The sequence below is a fragment of the Lissotriton vulgaris genome, chromosome 7 (assembly GCF_964263255.1).
Source record: "Lissotriton vulgaris chromosome 7, aLisVul1.2, whole genome shotgun sequence".
NCBI classification, from domain to species: Eukaryota; Metazoa; Chordata; class Amphibia; order Caudata; family Salamandridae; genus Lissotriton; species Lissotriton vulgaris.
Window position 1 is genome coordinate 1,772,101,040 of NC_141695.1, and position 8,754 is coordinate 1,772,109,793.

Below are 8,754 nucleotides of genomic sequence, written 5' to 3' on the forward strand. Positions count from 1 at the left end.
CGAATAAGGTTGGCAATCTTGGTCGGATAAAATTTCCTCATAACGGTGGTACTAGTGGTGTGACACAGTGGCAGTTGCATGCCTATGAAAAAAAAGAAAATTAAATCTGGTTTGTCCTCCTGAGCAATTCAACGGTACAATAGAGAATATAGCAGGTGGCAGAAGTACACTAGAACAGTGCCACATTGTAGCCTAACAAATGGTAAAGTATAACTACTAATTCGGTTGAAGTTCTTTGACATTAGCCATGGGTCTTTGTCAAGCAGAGTAAGAATATATCCTCGGATTTCTTCACCAGCCTGTTGCTATCACCTTATCCTCCCCAGCAAGTGTGTGGATTTATTGCTGTAATTTAGTCACACATCAATCAAAACCACACAGCCCGGGGGAAGAGGGTTAGGGTTTGAAAAGTGGATGGGTACGGGGGTTTTTGGGAAAGGTTTTGGGAGACAAGAAAAAATAGCACAGCATGGACAAACAATTGTGAACATAAACAATTCTTTGGGTACAAACTTATCCATCAATCTTTGAAAGTGCATGCACTACTGCATGCATGTCAGTGAAAAGTAAGTAGTACTTTCGACAACTGTGGAAGAAAGAATGCGACAGTACAGGGCCTGTGTGGAATTATTGATAACTATATTCAACATAAGGTCTCTGTAGCCAGATACCTGAGAGCCTTGCTGGTCACTATAAATCCATTCACAACAACACTCAATGGGGTTGGTCTGGAAGGTATAGTAGATAGAAAAGGAGAAATTGCTTTTTTTCTAGGTGTCCCCTCACTCACCAGGGTTGCCCCTTGGTGACATGCTTCATCATTGGGGCCATCCCAGTCCTCTACGGGCTGGGGCGTGCTGCGACTTGCGAATTACGTAGGAGCACTTACAAATGACTATGTGTGGTGCAGATGTGATAGTGGAGTGGACTAAGTGATGTGTTAAGGGATCAATTTAGAAGCAGAGAGAGATCCAAGAAATGCAGTCACAGTCAGAGAAAAAGGCAAGGGATACTGTATCTATGTTGTTGTAGTTGTCCTGTTGGAAGTGGTAAGTAAGTTGCCTGCAGAAAAAAAATCCTCCATTGCAGCCGACGCTTCGTCCATCGATGTTGGTCACCAGAAGACACCATGTCCACTGCCTGCCTGATGCTGAATTGTGGCTCGCTAATGTGAAGCCTGACTCCATCCTTTTTTCCCCATTGCAGAGACTGAAACCCGGCCTGTAATTATTCAACGAAAAACAGGAAGTGATATAATATTACAACACCACTGATAAATAAATATAAGGTATGTAGGCTGTGGAGTGCAAAAAGTCACACTTTGATTTTCCTAGTAGACAGTACAATATTTTTGAAAGTGCGTACTCTGTCTGAGTCACCTTTTGAAGGATAAATAAATAGGGGCAAATTAATGTAGCGGATCTTTCCCCTCAAGCTAGGTGTACTGTAAACTGTGTTTTAGAACAAAATTAGATCTTCCTAGCAGTGCTCCCACCCAGAACCTTACTAAAGCCAGTCGCAAACATGTAGAAGACCCCCAATCAAATCTCAAAAAACGAGGCCTAGCAGAAAACTGGTGACAAAACTTACTTTGAAAGTTAAAGTAGGCCGAAGTACCCCCTTACTAATTAACCCCTTACCCACCGTGGATTGCATTCAAACCACTTGCAAGCAACCAAGCAAAAGTATCCATAGCCAGCATCGCTCCAAGACTCGAAATCCCCCCCACTCAAACACATGCAATAGAAATACTGCTAACCCTAACAAACCCTAAGTTAAGAATAGTGGCAAAGGCTTTCTTTAACTATGCCAAATCCCCCCTTTCCCACCATGGATTTTCTTCAAATGACTTGCAACCAAAATTACACATTCTCACGAGTGCTCTAAGACCCCAGAACTCAGTTGCAAAAATCTAGAACACCCCGAAACACATGCAATCCTGCTGCGAGGGCTAACCCTAACGAACCCTAAGTTACAAAAAGTGCCAAAAGGCTTTTCCGCAAGGATTTTGTCCCAACCACTTCTACCCGGTATTAGACCTTCCCAGGAATGCCCCAAGACCCGCCAACCCACCCGCCAAGAAGCATAACACCCCCAAACAGGCCAAAAGCAAAATCTCATACTTGCAATATTTCTCGGCCTTCGGTCCAAACGCGCTGCGTAGCTAGGCCATCAGTCGGGGTTGCCACCACGGATTTCCTGAAAAGCAAATGCAATCAAGATTAGAGTGTCCCAGCAGTGCTCCCAGACCCCGAAACCCACCCACAAACACCAGGAAGCCCCCCAAACAGGCCCCCGAAAACGCTACATTGAGCAAAATGTCAGAAATAGCCCAAAAAAAATCGGGCTGGATTTTGTCCCAACCACTTTTACCCGGTATTAGACCTTCCCAGGAATGTCCCAAGACCCGCCAACCCACCCGGCAAGAAGCATAACACCCCCAAACAGGCCAAAAGCAAAATCTCATACTTGCAATATTTCTCGGCCTTCGGTCCAAACGCGCTGCGTAGCTAGGCCATAAGTCGGGGTTGCCACCACAGATTTTCTGAAAAGCAAATGCAATCAAGATTAGAGTGTCCCAGCAGTGCTCCCAGACCCCGAAACCCACCCACAAACACCAGGAAGCCCCCCAAACAGGCCCCCGAAAACGCTACATTGAGCAAAATGTCAGAAATAGCCCAAAAAAAATCGGCCTGGATTTTGTCCCAACCACTTCTATCCGGTATTAGACCTTCCCAGGAATGCCCCAAGACCCGCCAACCCACCCGCCAAGAAGCATAACACCCCCAAACAGGCCAAAAGCAAAATCTCATACTTGCAATATTTCTCGGCCTTCGGTCCAAACGCGCTGCGTAGCTAGGCCATAAGTCGGGTTGCCACCACGGATTTCCTGAAAAGCAAATGCAATCAAGATTAGAGTGTCCCAGCAGTGCTCCCAGACCCCGAAACCAACCCACAAACACCAGGAAGCCCCCCAAACAGGCCCCCGAAAACGCTACATTGAGCAAAATGTCAGAAATAGCCCCAAAAAAATCGGCCTGCATTTTGTCCCTACCACTTCTACCCGGTATTAGACCTTCCCAGGAATGCCCCAAGACCCGCCAACCCACCCGCCGACAAGCATAGCACCCCCAAACAGGCCAAAAGCAAAATCTCATACTTGCAATATTTCTCGGCCTTCGGTCCAAACGCGCTGCGTGGCTAGGCCATAAGTCGGGGTTGCCACCACGGATTTCCTGAAAAGCAAATGCAATCAAGATTAGAGTGTCCCAGCAGTGCTCCCAGACCACGAAACTCACCCACAAACAGACGGAACCTCCCTAAAAGCACCTCAAAGGCAAGCAAGTCATCAAAAACACACAAAAATTTCCGCCTGGGATTTGGTCCAAACCACTTTTATCCGGTATTAGAGCTTCCCAGCAATGGCCCCAGCGCCGTCAACCCTGGAGAAAACGAGTAGAAGACCCCCAAACAGCCAAAGAGCAAAAGTACAAAAATGGGGACTTTGTCAGTTTTTCCCAAATTTCCCAAATCACTCCGCGCGCGCTCTGCAGCTAGGCCCTAACTCCCCTCTGCCACCATGGATTTGCTTCAAACCTCTTGAAAAGTAAAGTATATATAGCCAGCAGTGCGCCCAGACCCCGAAACCCACCCACAAACACCAGGAAGCCCCCCAAACAGGCCCCCGAAAACGCTACATTGAGCAAAATGTCAGAAATAGCCAAAAAAAAATCGGCCTCGATTTTGTCCCAACCACTTCTACCCGGTATTAGACCTTCCCAGGAGTGCCCCAAGACCCGCCAACCCACCCGCCAAGAAGCATAACACCCCCAAACAGGCCAAAAGCAAAATCTCATACTTGCAATATTTCTCGGCCTTCGTTCCAAACGCGCTGCGTGGCTAGGCCATAAGTCGGGGTTGCCACCACGGATTTCCTGAAAAGCAAATGCAATCAAGATTAGAGTGTCCCAGCAGTGCTCCCAGACCACGAAACTCACCCACAAACAGACGGAACCCCCCCTAAGAGCACCTCAAAGGCAAGCAAGTCATCAAAAACACAAAAAAAATTCCGCATGGGATTTGGTCGAAACCACTTTTATCTGGTATTAGAGCTTCCCAACAATGGTCCCAGAGCCGTCGACTCACCTGCAAAGAGGTACAACAACACCCCCACAAGTGCTGAGTCTTTCTTCATTGGGCGTAAACCAGCCCTCTGGTTTGATGGAAATAGGAGTCTGGAGGAGGAGGATAGAGGAGCATGTTCTTCGAACTTGTGAACCTGAGGAATGCAGACAGCGGCAACTTCAAATCAATTAGCAAACCAGTGAAGACAGTTCTGCTGATGGGCTTGTTTTTGTGATTATCTTATTAAAGTTTGAAATATATTAACTGTGCACAACAAAGAAAGACAGACACACAGGAATAAAAGTGAATAAGGACGAAAAAGAAAGTTATTGATTCGTTGTCTCATTTTCAGGGCTCGGTATCACGTTACAGGAATGAGAATAAGGCTTCGTCATCATACTCTGCGAATTCAGGCAGGGTGAGCTCAGTGTCACCTGACAGAGTAGAAATTCCCTCATCTATGTTGCTGGCCACCTCCTCTTCATCCGGCACGCTTTCTCGTACTCTGAAATCTGGTGGTATGAGGTGCTGATTCATCTTGATCATTGTTAACCTCTCCACATTTTTGGGCGAGAGGCGGCTCCGTTTGGGAGTTACAATGCCACCAGCAGCACTGGAAACCCGTTCAGAAGACACGCTTGTGAGTGGGCAAGACAAGTAGTTTAAAGCCAGGTTGGTGAGCTGTGGCCACAATTCTTTTTTCCCATGCCAATACGCCAATGGGTCAGAATTAACATACACCTCTGTTGAGTCATTCAGATAGTCCTTCACCATCGACTCAAGGTCCTCATCCAAGGTTCCTCCACTTTGCTTAGCTCTTGCTGTGCCTCTGACCTTTTGAGAACCAAACCCACGCAGAGCTAGCCAATCCTCTTCAGCTTCCAATGTTTCTGTTGTGTCTCGTGCAGATGATCCGGTTGCCGGTGTCTTTAACGGCTGAGAGGTCACTTGTGCCACAGCCACAGGTGCAGAAGTGGATTGTTTTGACTGGGGATGGCCTGCTGATGTACTGCCATTTCCTTCAAATTCCAGCCGTTCTCTTTCAAACCTCTTGGCTGACAAGGCTAGCCAATGTTTGTACTTTGGAACATGTTCATCATCAAAAGGAAAGAATGCTTGGCCTGCCAGCGCCTTTTTGTAGCGTGGATCCAGAATAGTAGCACAAATGTAATGCTCTTCTGAGTGGATCTTTTTAAGACGTTCATCACCTTGTAGGAGCTGTAATAATTTCTCAGCCAGAAGAAAAGAGTCTTGGTTTTTTACATCTTTTCAAACACAGAACACACCTCCTTCAGTTGGTCCTCCAGCATGTACAACAATGGGATAGCTTTTCCCAAATTACAGTCCTCCTTGCTGACTGCACGCGTGAAGAACTCAAAAGGACGAAGCATGCGTGTCAGGCTTTGAACTATGTTCCATTGCGCCGCACCCATCCTCAGCTCCTCTGTACCCTCTGTAAGGAAATATTGATCGAGTTCCTTATACTGCTCATACAGACGCTCAAGCATGTAGAAGGTTGAGTTCCAACGTGTTACCACCTCCTGGATGAGTGCTTTCACTGGCATTTTACGTTGATATAGCAGGCTCCTCCGCTGCTTCCGGGCCTTAAAAGAAAGCTGAAATGCTTGCACATTTTTCGGCAGGTGTCCAATACACTGTACGCTGCACTGCCTTTATTACCCAAGAATTTTTGGACAACCAGGTTTATACAGTGCGCCAAACACGGCACTCTGAAATAGTTACCGTCCCTCATGGCCTTAACTATATTGGCGCCATTGTCCGTGGAAACATAACCAACCTGGCGTTTTAGTGGGGACAGCCAGTTAAGGACCTTTGTGTTAAAGACATCCAAAATGTTTTCTGCTGTGTGACGTTTCTCCAAACCAAACATGGCTAGTGTTGCATGTTTCCGAGCAGCTTTAAAAACAATGTCCGTGTCAACACCTGTGTTTAGCTTTGCTTTAGCCCCTGAAAAAGAGACCCAGTGTGCAGTGATGCACATGTAATCAGCGCCTGGGCCACTGGTCCACATGTCTGTTGTCATATGTATAGTGTGAACAGCACTCTTCTGCAAAGCTGCCCCAATCACCTTCAGAACATCTTCATGTAGTGCTGGAACCGCAACTCGGGCAAAATAGAACCGGCTAGGAACCTTCCATTTAGGGCAGAGCGCTGCCACTAATTCTAGAAAACCAACCCCTTCTACAAAAGAAAAAGGGAGAAGGTCCAGAGCTAGCATTTTAGCCAGCTTAGTGTTATACAGAAGCGTCAGTGGGTGGTTGCGTTCATATTGCGCTTCTGTAAACAACATCTTTTTAATGTTGCCCTGGACCAAAGATTTACGGGATGATGATGATATCTTCGACCCAGTTACGCTCGCTGATGAACTTTTTCGCAATGGTGTATCACTCTCTCCCACACTATTAGTGTGGCTCACATGGGGTGTGCAGCTGACAGGGGTACTGGGTGTAAGTGAAGGGTTTGACACGTCTTCTTCCTTCTCGTCATCATCAGATGAAACAGCATTACGTGCAATTCGGGCTTCCTTGATCGCCTGTAGGTGCGCAAACCATTTGACAGCGTGCTTTCTTTCAAGATGACCTCTCTGGCCTCCGGTACCATAGTTGGAACCCAACTTACCACGACTAACTCGAACCTTACACATGCTACAAATGGCTACGGTTTCATTTTTTGGGCAAACACTAAAGAAGTCCCAAACTGCAGACTTGAAATGTCTTTGGGGGCCGGAGGAGGCAGCGATACTGGTGGTGGTGGTCCTGCTGCTAATGCCAGATGAAGTGGAGGATGTGGATTGCCGAACTTCAGTACGTTTTGCACTTTCACCACCACAAATTGAGGTCGAGGTGGATGTAGGTCCCTTCTTGTGAGGAAGAAATATGGAAGAGGTAGGTGTTGGTGTACTAGTTAACTCCAAATCTAATGATTGTTGTGTTTCCATTTCCATTGCCTCCTCGTCGACATCATCATCACGCTCAGCAGCTTCTCGGGATAGGGTCAAAATGTCTCTTTGCTGCATGCCCGCTGGGGCTGCAGTGACCTTTGTGATGACTGGCTCGTCGTCATCGTGAGAGGCTTCATCACCAGCAGTATCTGTCACTTCTTGTTGAGCCTCATCACACTCCATAGCTATGAGTTTTTCGACGACCTTCCTTTTAAGCTTAGGTACCTTTGTCAGATCATGGTGTGCCTCACTCTCAGGCTGCGGTGGTGGTACCCAATCGTCATCCAGATCATCAGTAGGAGGTGGGCTTGAAGAAGATGTAGACACCCCCCTTGATCTTTTCCTTGCTGGGGATGTGGAAGACAATGAATGATCATCAGGAGGAGTGGCTTCCAATGATACCTCGGCTTCATTGTCGATTTCCTGATGTGCCCCTACTTCGGGAGGAACAACTATTGTGGGCACTTGTGACCCTCCATGCACCTCTGCTTGCGCATCTCCTTTTGCTGCCTCTCCTTCCACATGTACTTGGGCGTGTACTTGCACATGGTGTTGTTGTTGCGGCTGTGGTTGTTCAACACTTGTCAGATGAGTTACAACAACCTGTGTTGATTCAGGGACATTGCTGCTACTTTCTTGCGATGAGCCAACGTCACTGGTCGATGGTGATTGGAGAAGTACACTGACTGCCTCTGAAGCACTCAAGGGCTTTGACTTAAGTTGGCGTGGTGGTGGAGGCACTGAACCCAATGGAGCAGGGGTGCTGCTCCCAGCTTGGTCCCCAGCAGATCCTGCTGCTGCTGCAGGCGTACTTTTCTTTTTGCTCCCAAAAAACGTGGCGGTTGGCACACCAGCCTCCTTGGTAACTTGCTTCTTCTGCTCCTTACTAGCAACTTTCTTGCTAGAGGAGCTACGGAGAACATTTTTTGGGGCCATCTTCTTCAGAGCAGGTCAGACAGCAGGCCGCAGTTGCACGAATTGTAGAGTTGTCTGAGGCCAGACGTGACGTCGCGTGACGTTATGCTGCACACACACACCGCTGCAGGACTTCTTCCTGGCACTGGTGGTTCTCTTGAGTCTTGTGCACCTAAAAACAATGGAAGACAGAGGAACATCAGTTCAGTTATACACCACAAAAAAATCGGAAAAAAAACAGAAAAATCAGCACAATCCCATTCCATCCATGGCCTCCATGATGTTTAAGTTCAAGACAGCCCACAGAAAGACTAGGCCCATGCTAGACTCAAATACCCCTGGTGAAAAGGCCACAAGTACAGCCCCAAAAAACGAAAATCACTGAAAAATCAGCACAATCCCAATCCATCCATGCCCTCCATGATGTTTAAGTTCAAGACAGCCCACAGAAAGACTAGGCCCATGCTAGACTCAAATACCCCTGGTGAAAAGGCCACAAGTACAGCCCCAAAAAAACGAAAATTACTGAAAAATCAGCACAATCCCAATCCATCCATGATGTTTAAATTCAAGACAACCCACAGAAAGACTAGGCCCATGCAAGCTTCACTACCCCTGGGCATAAAGGTTGAAAAGTAGGCAAAATGGTTGCAGGCCTAACAACAAAGCCTGCATTTAAAATGGCCACTTGCGTCCCAGCACATGGCCAGTGCCTGTAGCAGCACTCAAAATGGCCACCAGCCACATGGCCT